At 43.8% G+C, this 26,833-nt stretch overlaps 1 pseudogene; it reads right to left on the bottom strand.

The window, feature by feature from the left end:
• Positions 1-7,149: 7,149 nt before the first annotated feature.
• LOC123424881 lies at positions 7,150-26,414 on the bottom strand (annotated as a pseudogene).
• Positions 26,415-26,833: the final 419 nt, after the last annotated feature.

Below are 26,833 nucleotides of genomic sequence, written 5' to 3'. Positions count from 1 at the left end.
TGTCGGTTTTGTTGAAACTCGTACATGGATCAATCACATCAGAATAGACAAACACACACGACAAGAAACTTTTAGCCAAGGGCTCATATCGTACTCCAGGTAAGAACACGTATGTTCATCCTATATTATTTAAAACTAAATATGAATACAATTACAAGAGAAAAAATGAGGCTGACCTTCTCTGCACATACCAGATATTTCCTCGTATTGTCCACAAATTCAAAAGACACTAACTTCAGTATGGAGATTGATGCTGACAACAACGAGCAGTCATGTCTTTAGCTACCCCACTCCATTCCTTGAAACTGATGGTCTTAGGAAGCTACAAGACAAAGAAATGACTCAAATCTGCAGCCACATTACAATCCTCAAATTCAAACCATAATCCTAAGCCTAGGTGAGCGGGAGAGAGGAGAGAGGAATACTTACTAGTTAGAGATTTGTCATCGGAGGAGGAACCGTTGGAGGGGTCATTCCAGGAGATCATGTCATCTGCAGAGGTCGTATGCGAGAGGGAGAGAGAGAGCAAGCAAGCGAGGAAGTGACTGGAGTGCTTAGGAAGCAAAGAGGAAACTTGGGAAATGTCACACTTGGTGGTGCAAAGATGAGGAAGATGTAGATATTTTGGCAGTTGGCGAATTTTTTGGCAAAGTTCGAGAAACTTGGCACGCAAAAGTTTTATCAGACAAGATTACTTCTGAACAAATGTGTGTGATAACTTACCATTGCAAGCGAATGATTTTCTCGAAGCGCATCCGATGAATTAGGATTCTCCATACGAACCATCTAAGGTCGCAGCAAAACGTCGTCGTCACCATCGTCATTGCGGTGGAGTTTGAAGCTTTTTTCAACGCCGATTGTAGCTTTTACAGCCATCAGTAGCAGCTTTTCGTTGTCGTCCATTGCTTTTCGTCTCTACGGCCGAAAGTTTTTTTCATCACCGGATGAAGCTTTTTTCATCGCGAGATGAAGCTTTTTTCGTCACTCATTGCAACTTTTCATTATCGTCCATAGCTTTACTTGTATACGGGTTGAAACTTTTTTCATTGCCGGTTGAAGAATTTTTCGTTGCCGGTTGTAGATTTTTTGGTCATCGGTTGCAGCAATGGGCCTCCCCATGAGCTAGAACCTGCGATGAGGTGGCAGCCGATGCTGCAAGGGGCGGCGATGGGAACTACATGGGGAGGGAGGGGATAGGTGATGGAAGACGTTGAGAGGGAAGAAGAAGCCGTCAAAGACCCACGTGGGGGGGGGGGGGGGACGACTTGTGCGTGGGCGAGAATAGCGCCCGGGGGGGGTGCAAAAATGCTAGACATACAAAGAGTTACATAAGGTTACATGCTGACTAGGATTCTTTCTTTCTAACTAACTATTCCCAGGGCCGGCTCTGGGGGTAGGCCACCTTGGCCTAGGCCAAGGGCCCCGTTCTTGGGGAGTGGGGGGCATCACCAGATAGGTAATACGTATACATATAAGACTAGGAGAGGAACAGGCATAACCACACACAGGCAGGCCTGAAAAGGCACGACGCCTGGATGGCTGGATCGATTGAATCGATCGGAGCTTTCTCGGCTTTCTCGGCTGCTTTCTCGGCTGGATCGAATCCGCCAGTCCGCCTCTGCCCGGCGCCTGCTTTCTCGGCTGCACGGACGCCCTGCCGGCCGGCCGCTGGCTGCCGCCCTAAACCCTGGCTGCAATCAGGGTTTCATCAACCCAACGGTCCCAACACCTTGATACCCTGAACCGCCGGCTGCTGCAAGCCTGCAATCAGTTATGACGTATTCAGTTATCAGGTGGCTGGACTGCTGATCCGGTCTTCATTTTCTTGATTCTGCTTCAATCAGATATGCAATCGTATTTATCTTTTGAGTTTCATCATCTTTCTAGTCATATTGATCTATTGATTTTTTGCAACTTTAGGATTTAGGTGTTACAATCAGGCCTGGTTACAATGCTGAAACCTAAGTCCGGTGCTGCGAAAAGGAAACATAAAAAACTAGAGAATCAATTCATTGAGTCACAAAACGGTGCTCTAAATAGTTTTTTTTTCCAGTGGTGAGTACTGTTGATAATCAAAGACGAGAATCTGAACCCGAACAAGATGATGATCATAATTCAATCGATGATCATGCAGTTAACGATCAGTCCTTGGATGACAGTAAGTAACTAACTAGCGTTGATTTTTGGACAAGTAAGTTGTAAGTAAGTAACTAACTACAATTTTGTATTTAAATGCAGATATTGATGTTGATCTTAATCACGGACGGCTTTGGGGGTAGGCCACCTTGGCGTGGGCCAAGGGCCCGGTCTTTGGGGGGCCCATCACCAGATAGGTAATACGTATACGTATAAGACTAGGAGAGGAAAAGGCACAGCCGCACACAGGCAGGCCTGTAAAGGCACGACGCCTGGATGGCTGGATCGATCGAATCGATCGCAGCTTTCTCGGCTGGATCGAATCCGCCAGTCCGCCTCCGCCTGGCGCCTGCTTTCTCGGCTGCACGGACGCCCGACCGGCCGACCGCTGGCTGCCGCCCTAAGCCCTGGCTGCAATCAGGGTTTCATCAACCCAACGATCCCAACACCCTGATTCCCTGAACCGCCGGCTGCTGCAAGCCTGCAATCAGTTATCACGTATTCAGTTATCAGGTGGGTGAACTGCTGATCCGGTCTTGATTTTCTTGATTCTGCTTCAATCAGATATGCAATCGTATTTATCTTTTCAGTTTCATCATCTTTCTAGTCATATTGATCTATTGTTTTTTGCAATTTTAGGATTTAGGTGTTACAACCATGCCTGGTTACAATGCCGAAACCTAAGTCCGGTGCTGCGAAAAGGAAACAAAAAAACTAGAGAATCAATTCATTGAGTCACAAAAAGGTGCTCTAAATAGGTTTTTTTCCAGTGGTGAGTACTGTTGATAATCAAAGACGAGAATCTGAACCCAGACAAGATGATGATCATAATTCAAACGATGATCATGAAGTTAACGATCAGTCCTTGGATGACAGTAAGTAACTAACTAGCGTCGATTTTTGTAGAAGAAAGTTGTAAGTAAGTAACTAACTATAATTTTGTATTTAAATGCAGATATTGATGTTGATCTTAATCAGGGCCAGCTCTGGGGTAGGCCACCTTGGCCTGGGCCAAGGGCCCCAGTCTTGGGGGGGGGGGGGCCATCACCAGATAGGTAATACGTATAAGTATAAGACTAGGAGAGGAAAAGGCACAGCCGCACACATGCAGGCCTGAAAAGGCACGACGCCTGGATGGCTGGATCGATTCGATCGATCGCAGCTTTCTCGGCTGGATCGAATCCGCCAGTCCGCCTCCGCCTGGCGCCTGCTTTCTCGGCTGCACGGACGCCCGACCGGCCGACCGCTGGCTGCCGCCCTAAGCCCTGGCTGCAATCAGGGTTTCATCAACCCAACGATCCCAACACCCTGATTCCCTGAACCGCCGGCTGCTGCAAGCCTGCAATCAGTTATCACGTATTCAGTTATCAGGTGGGTGAACTGCTGATCCGGTCTTGATTTTCTTGATTCTGCTTCAATCAGATATGCAATCGTATTTATCTTTTCAGTTTCATCATCTTTCTAGTCATATTGATCTATTGTTTTTTGCAATTTTAGGATTTAGGTGTTACAACCATGCCTGGTTACAATGCCGAAACCTAAGTCCGGTGCTGCGAAAAGGAAACAAAAAAACTAGAGAATCAATTCATTGAGTCACAAAAAGGTGCTCTAAATAGGTTTTTTTCCAGTGGTGAGTACTGTTGATAATCAAAGACGAGAATCTGAACCCAGACAAGATGATGATCATAATTCAAACGATGATCATGAAGTTAACGATCAGTCCTTGGATGACAGTAAGTAACTAACTAGCGTCGATTTTTGTAGAAGAAAGTTGTAAGTAAGTAACTAACTACAATTTTGTATTTAAATGCAGATATTGATGTTGATCTTAATGAGAACAGTACAGGAGAGGAAAATTTGCAGCCTTCGCCTGATGCTCACAATGGTGAGGAACAAGATGATTCTCTTTTATCTATATATGATCCTCAAATATGGGATAATCTTGACAATAGCAAAAGGGATATTTTAATTGAAAAGGGGCCGGTGCGAGAATTGGGACTGGAGTTTCCTGAAGATGCTGATGGTAGACATTTTTCATATGACCACTACTCCAGAGAGTTAGCTAACAAAGAGGTTACTGACAGAAAGTGGTTGGTTTACTGTAAAGAGTTGGACAAAGTGTTTTTTTGCCTGCAAGTTGTTCAAATCAAACCAGTGCAGGTCTTTGCTAGCGTCTCATGGATTAAGCGACTGGAGGCGTATCAGTGGAAGACTCAAAGAACATGAGAGAAGTCTTGAGCATTTAACAAACATGAGCACATGGAATGATCTAAGGTTGAGGTTAAGAAAAAATCAAACAATTGATGATGAGATGCAGCGGCAGATTGCAAAGGAAAAAGAGAGGTGGAGGCAGGTTTTGCTAAGAATAATTTCTGCAGTGAAGTTTCTTGCAAAACGTAATTTGGCCTTCCAAGGAACAAATGAGAAGCTGTATCAAGATAATAATGGTAATTTTCTAGGCACGGTTGAAATGATTGCTGAATTTGATCATGTGATGCAAGAACATATTAGGCGTATTCAAAGTAAAGAAATACATCATCATTATCTTGGCCACAATATTCAGAATGAGTTGATTTCACTCCTTGCTAATGCTGTGAAAAAGGTTATCTTACGCACCATCAAGGATGCCAAATATTTCTCTATTATATTGGACAGTACCCCGGATGTGAGCCCTGAAGAACAAATGACGCTAATTGTGCGTTCTGTCAACATGTCAAGTAACATTCCGAGAGTGGAGGAGTTTTTCCTAGAATTCTTAAAGTTGATGACATATCAGGATTGGGTCTTTTTAAAGTATTGATGGATACATTAGATTCTCTTGATTTGAATGTCGCAGATGTTAGAGGGCAAGGTTATGACAATGGCTCCAACATGAAGGAAAAAATCAAGGTGTTCAGTCTCGGTTGCTTGAAGTTAACCCCAAAGCATTATATATGCCATGTGCATGTCATAGTTTGAATCTCACTCTTTGCGATATGGCGAAATCTTGTGAACAAGCTATTTCATTTTTTGGTATTATACAACATATATATGTACTGTTTGCACGCTCTACTAAAAGGTGGAAGATTTTGCTTGATAATGTTCCAAATCTGACTCTAAAACCTTTGTCTAATACTCGGTGGGAGAGTCGAATAAAGAGTGTGCAACCTATAAGGTTCCAAACTGCACAAGTAAGATCAGCTTTGAAGGCACTAGAGAAGTCTTCTACCGATGATCCAGCTGCAGTAAGTGATGCTCAATCTTTGTTCAGTGCACTTGGGAAATTTGAGACTTTAGTTGGTATGGTTATTTGACATGATATTCTATTTTTTGTCAACATGGTTAGCAAAAAGTTACATGAGAAAATTGCGTGCATCGATGCTACTCTCAAACACATTGAAGGGGTCATTTCATATTTTCAGAAGTACAGAGATGAAGGCTTCTATTCTAGTATTGAGAGTGCCAAAGTTATTGCATCGAGTATGGACGTGGAGCCAAAATTTCGAACAAAACGTCAAAGTAAAATGAAGAGGCATTTTGATGAAATCAATGATGTAGATGATGATCTACAACTGTCAGCTATTGAATCATTCAGAGTTACTTACTTTCTTGTCATTGTTGACACCGCAATTGCTTCATTGACTAGTCGGTTTGAGCAGCTGAAGGAATTTGAAAAGGTGTTTGGTTTCTTATTCAACTCAAATAATCTGAAGTCTTTGGATGATAGTAACCTACGGAAATTTTGCACTAGTTTTGCTAAAGCTTTTACTCATAAAAGTTTACATGATGTTGATCTTGATGATTTTTCTCCGAGTTAAAAGTGTTGCAAGTAACTTTGCCAGATGATTTGATGTCAACACCTGAGATTCTTCAATTTTTTACAGTTGTAGATTGCTATCCAAATGTGTCAGTTGCCTATCGGATCCTTTTGACTCTACCTGTGACTGTAGCCTCGGCTGAAAGAAGTTTCTCTAAATTGAAACTACTGAAGAATTGTTTGAGATCGACTATGTTACAAGACAGATTGAATGGATTGGCTATGTGTTGTATTGAGAAGGATATCTTGGACAACATTGATCTTGATATTGTCATCAATGATTTTGCTTCTAGAAATGCACGAAGAAGTTTTTTCATGAAGAATTGAAGCATTATTGTCTATGAATTAGAATTTGGATCTATTTAAGGTAATCAAACTAGCAGGGAATATTGTTTCTCATATTTAATATTTTGCTACTTTATTAGTCTTTCTTTCATGATATGACATAGTCTGTGTGATTATCAATTTTTTATATATTATACGTGTCAGAATAATAAAATATGGTCGGATATGCGTACATATATATTACGTACAAGGGCCCTTTTTTCAACTTGGCCAAGGGCCCTGAAAAACATAGAGCCGGCCCTGACTACTCTCCCTGATTTTCAAGGGGGGTGGGGCCCTCATTCTTCTTAATCTCCAATCAAAATCCACCTCTTTGTAAAACCTATGTAAACTTATGTATGTGTAGCATTGCGGGGGGGGGGGGGGGGGGGGGGGACGAGGGGGATGCGCGAGGAAGGGTGCAATGGAAGGGCACGATCTAACGGCCCAGGCGAAGCGATCCGACGCTAGGCTGTTCGGCCGGGTGCACTGGCGCAGATCAGTGTCCAAAAGAAATGAGTAAAGAAACACGCACGCAGGGACATCGCCCTGACTAGATCGATCTGTTGCCACAAGCACATAACGTCCCTGTTAAAAGGAAGTTTTTGGAGAAATGTCCCTGTTATTTGCTTTGTATTCTCCCACGGTAGATTACAGGGGCGTGTACATAGGGGCGTGTACATGCATATTTATAGCAGCCAACTTCTGTACTCATTTTCACCTGTACCATATCGTTTGGAACATTGTTTCCTTTCTATCTACATATAGTAACTTGCAATCTTTGCAGGTTCCAAAAAAGACTTACACATGTAACATGACGGAACCACATGTATCACGTGGTAGCACAAAACGTTCTTACTAGTAGTACTAACAGGTACAGAAGAGGGTTCTTCCTAAATCACATCCTGAAATATGACCTTTGCGATGTGGCTATCAACTGTTTCAGGTGAGCAATGAGCCGAGTAATAGAAGCTTTTCACCACGTTGAGAAATATTCTCTCTGGTTTCTCTGTTGATTGCCTGGCTACCCTGATGAATACGCCAAGAAAGTTCTTGCATCTCCAAATCCACTTGCCGTTGTAAGTCCTCTGTGTTCTCCATGCTCTGTCCATGCTCCCCTCATTCTGCTTTTCCGCATTGAACATATATTGGTTATAGTTTGACAAATCACATACAACTCAAATCGAGGTACATGGACATATGAATGCAATGCATGTACACACGCACCTGAGCAAGACCTATTGTGGCGAGCTTGTGGCAGATGGAAGAGGTGAGCTGCTCGAGTTGTGAATAATCCCAAAGGTTCAGTTTCTTCTCAGCTGAAACGTTCCTTCCAGAGACGATCTTGATGGTCCGAACGAACAACAGTGCAGTATCTCCATCAATGGATCCATGGCTCTCCTTTGCAGTCCATGCCATGAGCCACTGCTTCCACTGTAGTTCTCAAAGAAAATAGAGGTTCAGCCGTTTTATATCTAGTAAAAGTTCAATATCTCAGATCAATAACTATAGCTAAGTGTAGTGGTTTGTTCAAATTTACCCCTTCACGAAGACCGCCGGAAACATCGTCAAACGAAACAAGGTCGATAAGGTCTTCAAGATTCTCTGTTGAATTGCATGGACCCCTGCGATGAATTGCACACATGTTTTGCACCGATCATCACTAAACCCAGATTCCAGGAAGGGAGAACTATGAGGCTGCATACATACCCAATGTGTCGGAAGTGAGTTGTAACCGCCTCAGCAAGCACCGCCATGCGAGCCCATGCTAGACGCTCTGATGCCCGGCCAGGTTCGAAGATATTTGCTGAAGCTAGGAAGTATGCCGTGAGTGCGCTCTTTGGAGTCCCCCCATACCTCTGAACATGGTTCCTGAAATACCACCTGCGCATACTCTCAAGTCTCGAGTAAGAATCTAGTTGCCGATTTTTTAGCTAGTTGATTGCATTTGAGGACAGAGAGAGTCGTAGCAAAAATATATGTGACTTACTTTCTGAGGCCATTCCACTCAAGTCGGGAGAGTCTCTGATATTCTCTGAAATCAGACTTAGCCATTTTAAGGTACATGTCGTTGCTCACAAGATTCATTCTGAAATATTTAGTGTCAGAAACAAAAGTGTAACAGATATTTGACTACCATAAATTAAATAAGCTGCATTTAGAATGGGTCGAGTGTCACATGTTTGTTGAATACTAGTACATAGGTTGGTTAGTACCTCTAGAGCCCCATTCCTCATTTTGTATATGATAACTTCCTGAATTTAAACTGATTTCATGGTTATTTTTGTATGCACTCAATGTATCTCACTTTGCTTGATACATGGATCAAGTTTAGGTTTAAAATATTGTGGCGTCTCAAATTATCCCAAAAGATAAATATTTTCCTTTGGTTCCTATAATGGAGAGTTATTCTAATTAACGAAGGATAATTTGGTTATCTAATTTTCTTTACCTGTAGAGGACCTTGGCAATCCAGACATCGGTGTTCCCACCGTACTGATCCAGATACATCCTTGTTTTAATTCGTGGTAAAGTTGCTTTCCACGGGAAGTTCAGTGTGTACCCGACCTGATTTTGCATGAAGAACTGCTCAATACTCTGTTCTCAACCATGGAAACTAACTAGTAGCCGGGTTGGCACATACCTCGCCAGGAAAGTTCTTGGTGATGATCCACTTGTCGTACAGATTGTTGGAGGCTTGTCTCTCTTGGAGGAATGCACGACAATAGTGCCCAGCCCTTGCCAGGACGTCGTCGTCACCAGGGAACATGAACTGAGATGCACGGTAAGTGTTGTGCATTGGGGTAACAGAAGCGTGGTTGGTCTCCATGGGGAAGCAGACGAACCTGCCATTCTTCTCAAACTGCTTAAACACAGCTGCATTGTGGACGCGCATTAGTAAAACTCGATCCAGCATGCATGCCAACGCGCTTCTCAAACTTTGAACCTAGCTTATATCTGCCTAAATCTGACTAAAAATATTAGTTACATGGATTGACGTCGTAGCCATGCTGACGGGGGAGACGGAACCCATGGCCGTGTCATCAATATCCGCGATTGGGCAGTGCACGTTATGAGCCAATCCCTTCTGAGTCCACCGCCTGTTCAAAGTGAAGATATACCCCTCGTCTCAAATTAGTACTCTATCACACTTAAAGGAAAACACAACTCTTGTAGCATTCTATTTTTAAAACACAATTAATATTTAGATACTACCTCTGTACCAAAATATAAGACAATTTTTTCTGTTCAAATTTGGTACTGAAGGGAGTATATTATGACGTAATATATTTCCAATTAGATGGAGGTTGCGTATGTTACCTGTAAATAAACTCTAAGAACCGATCAATTTTACTTGTAAAGTGCCTTGATATCCCGAGATGCATCAGCCGATCCACCACCCATACTTGCTCAAAAGTATCCATAGAGTGGCTACATGGCACTAGTGAAAAAGAAAGGAAATTTATATGAATTGCAATGTTAGTATTGACCAATGTTGTCTTGGTAAAATTCTTTTTGCTATTGACCAATTGAGGAGACTACATGGGACCAGTCACCTATGTTTGCATTCGATCATGTTAGTTCTTAGTTGTACAAGAAGTAATTGTAGTGATTTTAATTACCTCCTCCATCGAACTTTTTGATGAGCCTATCCAGGAATGCTTGGCATTCTTTGTTGCTAATTTTTTTTAAATATTGCATTGTTTTTATTCTTTTTGAAAAATAATGCACCAAATTCAAAAATTCGAAAAATATATCTGCCTCGGCCACCTTGTGGCCGACTGGAGGTTGTCGGCGTTGTTGCGGCCGACAGGGGGCTGTCGGCCTCGCCAAAGCCGACAGGGTGCTCTCGGCCACGTGGAGGCCGATCAGTGGCCGGCCACTGCCACTCGGCCTTGGGAAGCCGATTTTTTGCACCACCTTTCCCGCTAAATTTTGCCCGTTTCGTTTCCCGGCACCTTTCCCACCAACTATTTACCCTCTTATTTCCCACCAAATCTTTCCCGCCTCATTTCCCTCCTCGTTTTCCCGCCATATTCCTGGTCATCTAAGTCTATAAAAGGAGGCATTGGACTGCCTTCCTCCATCATCCAGCCTCACTTGAGAACACTAGCACTGCCTTCCATCCTCCATCATCCAGTGAATATGAGTTTGCCTTGCTCGGATCAGAGCATCAGGCCTAAGAAAATGCAGAGTGCGAGTTTGCCTTGGGGTGTGGAAGCAGTTCGATGTTGGTGCGGTGATCTCTGCAAGGTGAAGGAGGTGACGGATTTTTCAGATTGGTTGGGCATGAAGTTTTTCATGTGCGTCAATTATGAATCTGATCCGTCCGAATCTATTTCTGCGTACCTCAGGCCTCCGGTATGCTCAAGTTATCCAGAGTAAATATGTTGTTGATGTTATTGTTTACTTGATATATATATATATATATATATATATATATATATATATATATATATATATATATATATATTTTGTAGTCTCCTCCTCCTCTTGCATGTACTATCGTTGGATTGACACGGAAATGCCGGACTGGGCGATGACCGAGATTCGGGAAAGAGGTCGCCGTGCATGGGCTAGCTTGGACTTGGAAGAGCGCCGCGCGTAGGCTGAAGCAGAGGAGAAAGCAGAGAAGAAGAAAGAGTGGGAAGATTACTATCTGGAGCAGAGGGCTTTTATTGATGAGATGATAAGGAAGAACCAAGAAGAGAAACTTCGGTTGGATGAGGTTTACAGACAGCGGGAACATGCCCGTGAAGCTGAGAGGGAGAGAAAGAGAGAAAGGGCTCGTTCGGCCAAAACAGCAGAAGAAGTCGGTGATGGAAAAGGGAAATATCCATGCTGGACTCAGTAGATTTATTATAATTTCAGCAAGTTGTATCTTAATTTCAGCAAGTTGTGTCAGCATGTTGTATCTTAATTTCAGCAAGTTGTATTTTAATTCCGGCAAGGTCTATCTTAGTTCTTCCTGTAATCTCAAGTTATTGGTAGTATGTGTGTTATCCATGGAGAACCAACTGAGCATTTTTGTTCCCGACTTGCTTTCCCGCCATTTTGTTCCTGCCTCGCTTTCCCGCCATTTATTTCCCGCTCTTCGGCACCTATAAGACCCTCTCCACAGCAAGGTTGGTAAGGAGTGTGCTCAAAATGTCTCATTCTCCTTTCGATCGTAGTTTTCACAGTGGTATGTCGGAGTGTCTTCTACGCTTGGCTAGCAATTTCAAGATAGACAATAAAATAGTTTCATGGGACGAACTCATCAGTAGGGACAAGCTACTGAATGAGGTTGCTCATGCATTAGCTAGGAAGGGGTGGGCTGGAAGGACATATGAGGAAATTCGGAAGGAACTTCTGCGGTTGAATGAAAGGTGGAAGAAGAAAGGCCAGCACATACGCGGTGGAGGTGGAGTCAAACATCCCTTTTTATGGATTGACGATAGCGAGGACGAAGACAATATCTTCATGCCGAGTAGCAAGCACAAGAGGGCAACATCAACGAGTGCCAAGAGTACCGCTTCGTCGAAGGCCAGAGCTCTGCATCATCGAAGGATGACGACGACTTTATGTAGTTCTTGTATGAACTCTGCATCTTAATGTATCTTATTTTATGTATCTTATTTCATGTATCTTATTTTATGGATCTCCGGAATCTTACTTTGTTTGTAATCTCAAGTTATTGGTAGTATATGTGTTATCCACGATGAACCAACTGAGCATAGAAATAGATAGGAATATGTCTCATAGATAAAATACACATAAGTCTCATAGATAAAATACACATAGGGTCTACACATTTATGGTTCGATGACGCTAGGGTTATAGGGAATTGTTATACGAGGTTATCGAAAGTTGTTCGGAGTCCCGGATGAGATCCCGGACGTCACGGGGAGATCCGGAATGGTCCGGAGGTAAAGATTAATATATAGGACAGATGGTTTTGGACACCGGAAGTGTTTCGGGCGTCGCCGGTAACGTACCGGGACCACCGGCACCACCGGAAGTGTCCCCGGGGGTCCACCAGAAGGGGGCCACAACCCCGGGAGGCTAGATGGGCCAAGTACGGGAGGGAAACAGCCCCTAGGTGGGCTAGTGCGCCCCCCCACACACTCAGCCCATGGCGCAAGAAGAGGGGATAGGGGGGAAACCCTAGCGCAGGTGGGCCTAAGGCCCACCAGAAGGGTGCGCCACCCCTCCTCCCCTCCTAGCCGCCGCACCTCCTCCCCATCTAGGGCTGCCGCCCCTCCCAGGAGAGGGAAACCCTCAAGGGGCACAGCCCCTCCCTCCCTCTATATATATTGGGCACTTTGGGCTGTTGGAGACACCAATCTTCCTCTCCCTCGGCGCAGCCCTGCTCTTCCTTCTCCTCCTCTGTGCCGGTGCTTGGCGAAGCCCTGTCGGGAGACCTCGTCTCTCCATCGACACCAGGCCTTCGTGCTGACGGAGATCTTCCCCAACCTCTCCCTCCTCCTTGCTGGATCAAGGTGCGGGAGACGTCACCGGGCTGCACGTGTGTTGAACGCGGAGGTGACGTGGTTCGGCACTAGATCGGAATCACACTGCGATTTGAATCGCCGCGAGTACGACTCCATCAACCGTGTTCTAGCAACGTTTCCGCTTAGCGATCTTCAAAGGTATGAAGATGCACTCATCCCTCTCTCGTTGATGGTCTCTCCATAGGAAGATCTGAATATGCGTAGGAAATTTTTTGAATTTATGCTACGTTACCCAACAGTGGTATCAGAGCCAGGTTTTCTATGCGTAGATTCTATGCACGAGTAGAACACAAAAGGTTGAGGGCGATGATTTGTCAATTGCTTGCCGCTACTAGTCTTATTCTTTGCCGGTGGTATTTTGGGATGAAGCGGCCCAGACGGACATTACACGTACGCTTACCTGAGACTGGTTCCACCGACAGACATGCACACCGTGCATAAAGGTGGCTAGCGGGTGTTTGTCTCTCCTACTCTAGTCGGATTGGATTTGATGAAAAGGGTCCTTATGAAGGGTAAATAGCTTTGGCATATCATCGTGTGGTTGTCACGTAGGTAAGAAAGCGTTCTTGCTAGAAACCCAAATAAGCCACGTAAAACTTGCAACAACAATTAGAGGACGTGTAACTTGTTTTTGCAGGGTTTGACATGTGATGTGATATGGCCAAAGTTGTGATGTTGCATGTATGATGTATGAGATGATCATGTTATTGTAATATGTTTCACGACTTGCATGTCGATGAGTATGACAACCGGCAGGATCCATAGGAGTTGTCTTAATTTATTGTATGAGATGCAACGCCATGTGCTTACTACTTTACTTCATTGCTAACGGTTAGCCATAGTAGTAGTGATAGTAGTAGTTGGCGTGACGACTTCACGGAGACACGATGATGGAGATCATGGTGTCACGCCGGTGACAAGGGTGATCATGCGATGCCTGAAGATGGAGATCGAAAGAGCAAAGATGATAATGGCCATATCATGTCACTATATGATTGCATTGTGATGTTTATCATGTTTTTCATCTTATTGCTTAGAACGACGGTAGCATAATAAGATGACCCCTTTTAAAATTTCGTGATCGTATTCCCCTCAGTGTGCACCCTTGCGAAGGATCATTGTCTCGAAGCACCACGTGATGATCGGGTGCGATAGATTCTAACGTTCGCATACAACGGGTGTAAGCCAGATTTACACACGCGAAGCACCTAGGTTGACTCGACGAGCTTAGCATGTACATGTAGGGGAACGTCGCATGGGAAACAAAAAGTTTCCTACGCGCACGAAGACCTATCATGGTGATGTCCATCTACGAGAGGGGATGAGTGATCTATGTACCCTTGTAGACCGTACAGCTGAAGCGTTAGTGAACGCGGTTGATGTAGTGGAACGTCCTCACGTCCCTCGATCCGCCCCGCGAACTATCCCGCGATCAGTCCCACGATCTAGTGCCGAACGGATGGCACCTCCGCGTTCAGCACACATACAACTCGACGATGATCTCGGCCTTCTTGATCCAGCAAGAGAGACGGAGAGGTAGAAGAGTTCTCCGGCAGCGTGACGGTGCTCCGGAGGTTGGTGATGATCTTGTCTCGGCAGGGCTCCGCCCGAGCTCCGCAAAAACGCGATCTAGAGGTAAAACCGTGGAGATATGTGGTCGGGCTGTCGTGGCAAAGTTGTCTCAAATCAGCACTAAAACTCCACTATATATAGGAGGAGGAGGGGGGAGCCTTGCCTTGGGGTCCAAGGACTACCAAGGGGGTCGGCCGAACCTAAGGGGGAAGGTCTCCCCTCCCAAACCGAGTCCTACTTGGTTTGGAAGGTGGAGTCCTTCTTCCCTTTCCCACCTCCTCTTTTTTTTCTTTTCTCTTTGATTTTTCTTCCAATGCGCATAGGGCTCTTTTGGGCTGTCCCACCAGCCCACTAAGGGCTGGTGCGCCACCCTCAATGCCTATGGGCTTCCCCGGGGTGGGTTGCCCCCCCGGTGAACTACCGGAACCCATTCGTCATTCCCGGTACATTCCCGGTAATTCCGAAAACCTTCCGGTAATCAAATGAGGTCATCCTATATATCAATCTTTGTTTCCGGACCATTCTGGAAACCCTCGTGATGTCCGTGATCTCATCCAGGACTCCGAACAACATTCGGTAACCAACCATATAACTCAAATACGCATAAAACAACGTCGAACCTTAAGTGTGCAGACCCTGCGGGTTCAAGAACTATGTAGACATGACCCGAGAACCTCCTCGGTCAATATCCAATAGCGGGACCTGGATGCCCATATTGGATCCTACATATTCTACGAAGATCTTATCGTTTGAACCTCAGTGCCAAGGATTCATATAATCCCGTATGTCATTCCCTTTGTCCTTCGGTATGTTACTTGCCCGAGATTCGATCGTCAGTATCTGCATACCTATTTCAATCTCGTTTACCGGCAAGTCTCTTTACGCGTTCCGTAATACAAGATCCCGCAACTTACACTAAGTCACGTTGCTTGCAAGGCTTGTGTGTGATGTTGTATTACCGAGTAGGCCCCGAGATACCTCTCCGTCACACGGAGTGACAAATCCCAGTCTTGATCCATACTAACTCACCGAACACCTTCGGAGATACCTGTAGAGCATCTTTATAGTCACGCAGTTACGTTGCGACGTTTGATACACACAAAGCATTCCTCCGGTGTCCGTGAGTTATATGATCTCATGATCATAGGAACAAATACTTGACACGCAAAAAACAGTAGCAACATATTGACACGATCAACATGCTACGTCTATTAGTTTGGGTCTAGTCCATCACATGATTCTCCTAATGATGTGATCCCGTTATCAAGTGACAACACTTGCCTATGGCCAGGAAACCTTGACCATCTTTGATCAACGAGCTAGTCAACTAGAGGCTTACTAGGGACAGTGTTTTGTCTATGTATCCACACAAGTATTGTGTTTCGAATCAATACAATTATAGCATGGATAATAAACGATTATCATGAACTAAGAAATATAATAATAACTAATTTATTATTGCCTCTAGGGCATATTTCCAACAGTCTCCCACTTGCACTAGAGTCAATAATCTAGTTCCCATCACCATGTGATTCCAACGAATCCAACACCCATATAGTTCTGGGGTCTGATCACGTCTTGCTCGTGAGAGAGGTTTTTAGTCAACGGTTCTCTAACTTTCAGATCCGTGTGTTCTTTACAAATCATTATGTCATCTTATAGATGTTGCTACTATGTGCTATTCGGAAATACTCCAAATATCTACTCTACTATACGAATACGTTTCACTACTCATAGTTATTCGGATTAGTGCCAAAGCTTGCATCGACGTAACCCTTTACGACGAACTCTTTAACCACCTCCATAATCGAGAAAAATTCCTTAGTCTATTCAGTTACTAAGGATAACTTTGACCGCTGATCAGTGATTCAATCCTGGATCACTTTGTGTACCTCTTAACAGACTTGCTGCAAGGCACACATCAGGTGTGGTACTCAGCATGCCATACTTTAGAGTCTACGGCTAAGGCATAGAAGACGACCTTCGTCTATTCTCTTTATTCTTCCTGGGTCGGGTTTTGAGTCTTACTCAAATTCACACCTCACAACACAACCAAGAACTCTTTCTTTGCTGATCTATTTTGAACTCCTTCAAAAACTTGTCAGGGCATGCATCTTGTTGAAACTTCCATTAAGCGCTTTCGATCTATCTCCATAGATCTTTGATGCTCAACGTTCAAGTAGCGCAATCCAGGTACTCCTTTGAAAACTCCTTTCAAACAACCTTGTATGCTTTACAGAAATTCTACATTACTTCTGATCCACAATATGTCAACCACATATACTTATAAGAAATTCTATAGTGCTCCCACTCACTTCTTTGGAAATACAAGTTTCTCATAAACCTTGTACAAACCCAAAATCTTTGATCATCTCATCAAAGTGTATATTCCAACTCCGAGATGCTTGCACCAGTCCATTGAAGGATCACTGGAGCTTGCATACTTGCTAGTATCTTTAGGATCGACAAAACCTTCTGGTTGTATCACATACAATGTTTGCTCAAGGAAACCGTCGAGGAAACAATGTTTTGACATGCTACGTGCAATATTTCATAAATAATGCATCAACAACTAACATAATTCTAACAGACCTCTAGCATCGCTACGAGTGAGAAAATCTCATCATAGTCAACTGTTTGATCTTGTCGAAAACATCTTTGCGACAAGTCGAGCTTTTCTTAATAGTGACTTATCACCATCATCGCATGTCTTCTTTTAAAGATCCATTTTTACTCAATAGTCCTATGACCATCAAGTAATTCTTCCAAAGTCTACACTTTGTTTTCATACATGGATCCTCTCTCGGATTTCATTGCTTCCAGCCATTTGTCGGAATCTGGGCCCACCATCGCTTTCTCCATAACTCGTAGGTTCACTGTTGCTCAACAACATGACCTCCAAGACAGGGTTACCATACCACTCTGTAGTAGTACGCGACCTTGTCAACCTACGAGGCTTGTAGTAACTTGATCCGATGCTTGATGATCACCATCATCAGCTTCCACTTCAATTGGTGTAGGCGCCACAGGAACAACTTCCTGCGCCCTGCTACACACTGGTTGAAGTGATGGTTCAATAACCTCATCAAGTTCTACTACCCTCCCACTCAATTATTTCGAGAGAAACCTTTGTTCGAGAAAGGATCTGTTTCTAGAAATAAACACTTTGCTTTCGGATCTAAGATAGGAGATGTACCCAACTGTTTTGGATATCCTATGAAGATGCATTTATCCACTTTGGGTTCGAGCTTATCAGACTGAAACTTTTTCACATAAGTGTCGAAGCCCCAAACTTTCAAGAAACGACGGTTTAGATTTCTCTAAACCTAAGTCTATACTGTGTCATCTCAATGGAAATACGTGGTGCCCTATTTAAAGTGAATGCGGTTGTCTCTAATGCATAACCCATAAACGATAGTGGTAATTCGATAAGAGACATCATAGCATGCACCATACCAAATAGTGCGTGGCTATAACGTTCAGACACATCATCACACTATGATGTTCCAGGTGGCATGAACTGCGAAACAATTTCCACATTGACTTAACTGCGTACCAAAACTCGTAACTCAGATATTCATTTCTATGATCATATCGTAGATAGTTTATCCTCTTGTTACGACGAACTTCACTCTGAAACAGAATTGAACTTTTCAATATTTCAGACTTGTGATTCATTAAGTAATTACTCTTGCATCTACTTAAATTGTCATTGAAGTAAGAACATAATGATATCCACTCCGTGCCTCAGCACCCATTGGACTGCATACATCAAAATGTATCACTTCCAACAAGTTACTATCTTGTTTCATCTCAATGAAAACAAGGCCTTGCTCATGTGGTATGATTTGCATGTCACTAGTGATTCAAAAACAAGCGAGTATAAAGATCCATCAGCATGGAGCCTCTTCATGCAATTTATACCAACATGACTCAAGAGGCAGTGCCACAAGTAAGTGGTACTATCATCATTACCTCGTGTCTTTTGGCACCAATATCATGAACATGTGTAACACTACGATCGAGATTCAATAAACCATTGAAGGTGATTATTCGAAGAAAATAGAGTAACCATTATTCTCTTTAAATGAATAATCGTATTGCAATAAACACGATCCAATCATGTTCATGCTTAACGCAAGCATCAAATACCAGTTATTCCGGTTTAACACTAATCCCGATGGTAGAGGGAGCGTGCGACGTTTTATCATATCAACCTTGGAAACACTTCCAACACGTATCGTCACCTCGCCTTTAGCTAGTCTCCTTTTATGCCGTAGCTTTCATTTCGTGTTACTAATCACTTAGCAACCGAACCGGTATCCAATACCCTCATGCTACTAGGAGTACTAGTAAAGTACACATCAACATCATGTATATCAAATATACTTCTTTCGACTTTTGCCAGCCTTCTTATCTACCAGGTATCTAGAGTTGCTCCGCCTCAGTGACTGTTCCCCTCATTACAGAAGCACTTAGTCTCGGGTTTTGGGTTTAATCTTGGGTCTCTTCATTAGTGCAGCAACTGTTTTGCCATTTCACGAAGTATCCCTTCTAGCCCTTGCCTTTCTTGAAACTTAGTGGTTTTACAAACCATCAACTATTGATGCTCCTTCTTGATTTCTACTTTCACAGTGTCAAACATCGCGAATCGCTCAAGGATCATTGTATCTATCCTTGATATGTTGTAGTTCATCACGAAGCTCTCACGCTTGGTGGCAGTGACTTTGGAGAACCATCACTATCTCATCTGGAAGATTAACTCCCACTTGATTCAAGCGATTGTCGTACTCAGACAATCTGAGCACACGCTCAATGATTGAGCTTTTCTCCTTTACTTTGTGGACAAAGAATCTTGTTGGAGGTCTCGTACCTCTTAACAAGGGCACAAGCATGAAATCACACTTTCATCTCTTTAGAACATCACTTATGTTCCGTGACGTTTCAAAACGTTTTCGGCGCCTTGCTTCTAAGCCATTAATATTTTGCACTGAACTATCGTGTAGTCATCAGAAACGTGTATGTTGGATGTTCAAAGCATCCACAGACGACGCTCGAGGTGCAGCACACCGAGTGGTGCAATAAGGACATAAGCCTTCTGTGCAGCAACGAGGACAATCCTCGGTTTTACAGACTTAGTCTGCAAAGTTTGCTACTATCAACTTTCAACTAAATTTTCTCTAGGAACATATAAAAACAGTAGAGCTATAGCGCAAGCTACATCGTAATTCGCAAAGACCATTAGACTATGTTCATGACAATTAGTTCAATTAATCGTATTACTTAAGAAATCCCACTCAAAAAGTACATCTCTCTAGTCATTTGAGTGGTACATGATCCAAATCCACTATCTCAAGTCCGATCATCACGTGAATCGAGAATAGTTTCAGTGGTAAGCATCTCTATGCTAATCATATCAACTATACGATTCATGCTTGATCTTTCGGTCTCATGTGTTCCGAGGCCATGTCTGCACATGCTAGGCTCGTCAACCTTAACCCGAGTGTTCCGCGTGTGCAACTTTTTTGCACCTGTTGTATGTGAACGTTGAGTCTATCACACCCGATCATCACGTGGTGTCTCGAAACGAAGAACTGTTGCAACGGTGCACAGTCGGGGAGAACACAATTTCGTCTTGAAATTTTAGTGAGAGATCACGTCATAATGCTACCGTCGTTCTAAGCAAGATAAGGTGCATAAAGGATTAACATCACATGCAATTCATAAGTGACATGATATGGCCATCATCATGTGCTTCTTGATCTCCATCACCAAAGCACGGGCACGATCTTCTTGTCACCGGCGTCACACCAGGATCTCCATCATCATGATCTCCATCAACGTGTCGCCATCGGGGTTGTCGTGCTACTCATGCTATTACTACTAAAGCTACATCCTAGCAAAAAAGTAAACGCATCTGCAAGCACAAACGTTAGTTTAAAGACAACCCTATGGCTTCTGCCGGTTGCCGTACCATCGACTTGCAAGTCGATATTATCTATTACAACATGATCATCTCATACATCCAATATATCACATCACATCGTTGGCCATATCACATCACAAGCATACCCTGCAAAAACAAGTTAGATGTCCTCTAATTTTGTTGTTGCATGTTTTACGTGGTGACCATGGGTATCTAGTAGGATCGCATCTTACTTACGCAAACACCACAATGGAGATATATGAGTTTCTATTTAACCTCATCCAAGGACCTCCTCGGTCAAATCTGATTCAACTAAAGTTGGAGAAACTAACACCGGCCAGTCACCTTTGAGCAACGGAGTTACTCGTAGCGATGAAACCAGTCTCTCGTAAGCGTACGAGTAATGTCAGTCCGAGCCGCTTCGATCCAACAATACCGCGGAATCAAGAAAAGACTAAGGAGGGCAGCAAAACGCACATCACCGCCCACAAAAACTTTTGTGTTCTACTCGAGAAAACATCTACGCATGAACCGAGCTCATGATGCCACTGTTGGTGAACGTCGCATGGGAAACAAAAAATTTCCTACGCGCACGAAGACCTATCATGGTGATGTCCATCTACGAGAGGGGATGCATGATCTACGTACCCTTGTAGACTGTACAACAGAAGCGTTAGTGAACGCGGTTGATGTAGTGGAACGTCCTCACGTCCCTCGATCCGCCCCGCGAACTATCCCGCGATCAGTCCCACGATCTAGTGCCGAACGGACGGCACCTCCGCTTTCAGCACACGTACAGCTCGACGATGATCTCGGCCTTCTTGATCCAACAAGAGAGACGGAGAGGTAGAAGAGTTCTCCGGCAGTGTGACGGTGCTCCGGAGGTTGGTGATGATCTTGTCTCGGCAGGGCTCCGCCCGAGCTTCGCAGAAAAGCGATCTAGAGGTAAAACCGTGGAGATATGTGGTCGGGCTGCCGTGGCAAAGTTGTCTCCAATCAGCCCTAAAACCCCACTATATATAGGAGGAGGAGGGGGGAGCCTTGCCTTGGGGTCCAAGGACTCCCAAGGGGGTCGGCCGAACCTAAGGGGGAAGGTCTCCCCTCCCAAACCGAGTCCTACTTGGTTTGGAAGGTGGAGTCCTTCTTCCCTTTCCCACCTCCTCTTTTTTTTCTTTTCTCTTTGATTTTTCTTCCAATGCACATAGGGCTCTTTTGGGCTGTCCCACCAGCCCACTAAGGGCTGGTGCGCCACCCTCAATGCCTATGGGCTTCCCCGGGGTGGGTTGCCCCCCCCGGTGAACTCCCGGAACCCATTCGTCATTCCCGGTACAGTCCCGGTAATTCCGAAAACCTTCCGGTAATCAAATGAGGTCATCCTATATATCAATCTTCGTTTCTGGACCATTCCGTAAACCCTCGTGATGTCCGTGATCTCATCAGGGACTCCGAACAACATTCGGTAACCAACCATATAACTCAAATACGCATAAAACAACGTCGAACCTTAAGTGTGTAGACCCTGCGGGTTCAAGAACTATGTAGACATGACCCGAGAGACTCCTCGGTCAATATCCAATAGCGGGACCTGGATGCCCATATTGGATCCTACATATTCTACGAAGATCTTATCGTTTGAACCTCAGTGCCAAGGATTCATATAATCCCGTATGTCATTCCCTTAGTCCTTCGGTATGTTACTTGCCCGAGATTCGATCGTCAGTATCCGCATACCTATTTCAATCTCGTTTACCGGCAAGTCTCTTTACTCGTTCAGTAATACAAGATCCCGCAACTTACACTAAGTCACATTGCTTGCAAGGCTTGTGTGTGATGTTGTATTACCGAGTGGGCCCCGAGATACCTCTCCGTCACACGGAGTGACAAATCCCAGTCTTGATCCATACTAACTCAACGAACACCTTCGGAGATACCTGTAGAGCATCTTTATAGTCACCCAGTTATGTTGCGACGTTTGATACACACAAAGCATTCCTCCGGTGTCCGTGAGTTATATGATCTCATGGTCATAGGAACAAATACTTGACACGCAGAAAACAGTAGCAACAAAATGACACGATCAACATGCTACGTCTATTAGTTTGGGTCTAGTCCATCACATGATTCTCCTAATGATGTGATCCCGTTATCAAGTGACAACACTTGCCTATGGCCAGGAAACCTTGACCATCTTTGATCAACGAGCTAGTCAACTAGAGGCTTACTAGGGACAGTGTTTTGTCTATGTATCCACACAAGTATTGTGTTTCCAATCAATACAATTATAGCATGGATAATAAACGATTATCATGAACTAAGAAATATAATAATAACTAATTTATTATTGCCTCTAGGGCATATTTCCAACAGTACAGACATGACCTCGAATACAAGAGACCGAAAGGTCGAACATGAGTCATATGGTTGAATACGATCAGCATGAAGTTGCTGGCCATGGTGACTAGTCCGTCTCATATTATGATCGGATACGGGTTAGTCAACATGGATCATGTATCACTTAGATGACTAGAGGGATGTCGATTTAAGTGGGAGTTCATACTTAATTTGATTAAATGAACTTAATTGTCATGAACTTAATTGTCATGAACTTAGTCTAAAAGTTGTCTTTCTAAATATTGTAGATGGCAACGTCTCGCAACAGGCCAGGATATTCTGAACGTCTCGCAAACGCGGAGTGATGACTACTCTCAGGTTAGGTGTGGCATGTTATACAGTTCGGAAACGGGGCTCCAAAGGCGTTTTGAGCAACACGGTGCATATGAGATGTTCCAAGAGCCGAAGCTAGTTTTTCAAGCTCATGCCTGTGTCGAGAGATATGAAGTCCCCGACAAGTTCTTTAGCTGTAAAATAGGGAAAACAGTTCTGTCAGTGAGCACATACTCAAAATGTGTGGGTTACTCGGTCGTCTGACTTCACTTGGAGTCGAACTTCCAGATGATGCTATAATTGACAGAATCCTCCAGTCTCTCCCACCAAGCTACAAAGGTTTTGTGCTGAACTACAACATACAAGGGATGGAGAAGACCATTCCCGAGTTGTACTCGATGCTCAAGTCTGCAGAAGTAGAAATCAAGAAAGAGCATCAAGTGTTGATGGTCAACAAGACAACTAGTTTCAAGAAGGGCAAGGGTAAGAAGAACTTCAAGAAAGACTGCAAAGCGTTGCCGCGCCCGGTAAGCAAGATGCCCGGAAGAAGAAAAAGAATGGACCCAAGCCTGAGACTGAGTGCTTCTATTGCAAGGGAAAGGGTCACTGGAAGCGGAACTGCCCCAAATACTTAGTGGACAAGAAGGCTGGCAACGTTAAAGGTATATGTGATATACATGTTATTGATGTGTACCTTACCAGCGCTCGTAATACCTCTTGGGTATTTGATACCGGTGCTGTTGCTCACATTTGCAACTCAAAGCAGAAACTGCGGAATAAGCGGAGACTGGCCAAGGACAGGTGACGATGCGCGTCGGGAATTGCTCCAAGGTCGATGTGATCGCCGTCGGCATGCTACCTCTACATCTACCGTCGGGATTAGTTTTAAACCTTAATAATTGTTATTTAGTACGAGCTTTGAGCATGAATATTGTATCAGTGTCTTGCTTAATGCGAGACGGCTACTCATTTAAGTCAGAGAATAATGGATGTTCTATTTATATGAGTGATAAGTTTTATGGTCATGCTCCACTGGTGAATGGTTTATTCTTGATGAATCTCGATCGTGATGTTACACATATTCATAGTGTGAGTACCAAAAGATGTAAAGTTGATAATGATAGTCCCACATACTTGTGGCACTGCCGCCTTGGTCATATCGGTGTTAAGCGCATGAAGAAGCTCCATACTGTTGGACTATTAGAGTCTCTTGACTTTGAATCATTTGACACATGCGAACCGTGCCTCATGGGCAAGATGACTAAGACTCCATTCTCAGGAATAATGGAGAGAGCAACCGACTTATTGGAAATAATACATACTGATGTGTGTGGTCCAATGAACGTTGGAGCTCGCGGTGGCTATCATTATGTTCTCACTCTCACCGATGATTTGAGTAGGTATGGGTATATCTACTTGATGAAGCACAAATTTGAGACGTTTGAAAAGTTCAAGGAATTTCAGAGTGAGGTCGAGAATCAACTTGACAGAAAAATTAAGTGTCTATGATCTGATCGTGGAGGAGAATATTTGAGTCACGAGTTTGGCACACACCTAAGGAAGTGTGGAATCGTTTCACAACTGACGCCGCCTGGCACACCGCAACGCAACGGAGTGTCTAAACGTCGTAATCGCACTTTATTAGATATGGTACGATCTATGATGTCTCTTACCAACTTACCTCTATCATTTTGGGGATACGCATTAGAAACTGCAGCATTCACTTTAAATAGGGCACCGTCTAAATCCCTTGAGACGACACCGTATGAACTATGGTTTGGCAAGAAACCTAAGTTGTCGTTTCTTCAAGTTTGGGGCTGCGATGCTTATGTGAAGAAACTTCAACCAGAAAAGCTCGACCCCAAAGTAGAGAAATGCGTATTCATAGGATACCCTAAGGAAACTATTGGGTATACCTTCTACCTTAGATCCGAAGGTAAAACCTTTGTTGCCAACAAGGGATCCTTTCTAGAGAAAGAATTTCTCTCGAAAGAAGTAAGTGGGAGGAAAGTAGAACTTGATGAGGTAATTACACCCCCTCTCGAACAGGAAAGTAGCGCGGCGCGGGAAATTGTTCCTGTGGCGCCTGCACCAACTGAAGAGGAAGTTAATGATAATGATCATAAAGCTTCAGATCAAGTTACTACTGAACCGCGAAGGTCCACAAGGGCACGCTCCGCACCAAAGTGGTATGGCAACCCTGTGATGGAAATCATGTTGTTAGACAACGGTGAACCTTCGAACTATGAAGAAGCGATGGCGGGCCCGGATTCCAACAAATGGCTTGAAGCTATGAAATCCAAGATAGGATCCATGTATGAGAACAAAGTATGGACTTTGGTGGACTTGCTCGATGACCGGCGAGCCATAGAAAATAAATGGATCTTCAAGAAGAAGACTGATGCAAACGGTAATGTAACAGTTTATAAAGCTCGACTTGTCGCAAAGGGTTTTTGACAAATTCAAGGAATTTACTACGAGGAGAGTTTCTCTCCCATAGCGAAGCTGAAATCAGTCTGAATCATGTTAGCAATTGCCGCCTTTTATGATTATGAAATTTGGTAAATGGACGTCAAAACAGCGTTCCTTAACGGAAATCTTAAGAAAGAGTTGTATATGATGCAACCAGAAGGTTTTGTCGATCCTAAGGGTGCTAACAAAGTGTGCAATCTCCAATGCTCCATCTATGGGCTGGTGCAAGCATCTCGGAGTTGGAACATGCGCTTTAATGATATGATTAAAGCGTTTGGGTTCATACAGGTTTACGGAGAAGCCTGTCTGTATAAGAAAGTGAGTGGGAGCTCAGTAGCTTTCCTCATACTATATGTGGATGACATATTATTGATGGGGAATAATATAGAGATGTTGGAGAGTTATTCTAATTAACGAAGGATAATTTGGTTATCTAATTTTCTTTACCTGTAGAGGACCTTGGCAATCCAGACATCGGTGTTCCCACCGTACTGATCCAGATACATCCTTGTTTTAATTCATGGTAAACTTGCTTTCCACGGGAAGTTCAGTGTGTACCCGACCTGATTTTGCATGAAGAACTGCTCAATACTCTGTTCTCAACCATGGAAACTAACTAGTAGCCGGGTTGGCACATACCTCGCCAGGAAAGTCCTTGGTGATGATCCACTTGTCGTACAGATCGTTGGAGGCTTGTCTCTCTTGGAGGAATGCACGACAATAGTGCCCAGCCCTTGCCAGGACGTCGTTGTCACCAGGGAACATGAACTGAGATGCACGGTAAGTGTTGTGCATTGGGGTAACAGAAGCGTGGTTGGTCTCCATGGGGAAGCAGACGAACCTGCCATCCTTCTCAAACTGCTTAAACACAGCTGCATTGTGGACGCGCATTAGTAAAACTCGATCCAGCATGCATGCCAACGCGCTTCTCAAACTTTGAATCTAGCTTATATCTGACTAAATCTGACTAAAAATATTAGTTACATGGATTGACGTCGTATCCATGCTGACGGAGGAGACGGAAACCCATGGCCGTGTCATCAATATCCGCGATTGGGTAGTGCACGTTATGAGCCAATCCCTTCTGAGTCCACCGCCTGTTCAAAGTGAAGATATACCCCTGGTCTCAAACTAGTACTCTATCACACTTAAAGGAAAACACAACTCTAGTAGCATTCCATTTTAAAAACACAATTAATATTTAGATACTACCTCTGTACCAAAATATAAGACAATTTTTTCTGTTCAAATTTGGTACTGAAGGGAGTATATTATGACGTAATATATTTCCAATTAGATGGAGGTTGCGTATGTTACCTGTAAATAAACTCTAAGAACCGATCAATTTCACTTGTAAAGTGCCTTGATATCCCGAGATGCATCAGCCGATCCACCACCCATACTTGCTCAAAAGTATCCATAGAGTGGCTACATGGCACTAGTGAAAAA

The sequence above is a fragment of the Hordeum vulgare genome, chromosome 2H (genome assembly GCF_904849725.1).
Source record: "Hordeum vulgare subsp. vulgare chromosome 2H, MorexV3_pseudomolecules_assembly, whole genome shotgun sequence".
NCBI classification, from domain to species: domain Eukaryota; kingdom Viridiplantae; phylum Streptophyta; class Magnoliopsida; order Poales; family Poaceae; genus Hordeum; species Hordeum vulgare.
Note: the sequence above shows the minus strand (reverse complement) of the source record. Positions and strands in the feature narration are given on the sequence as shown.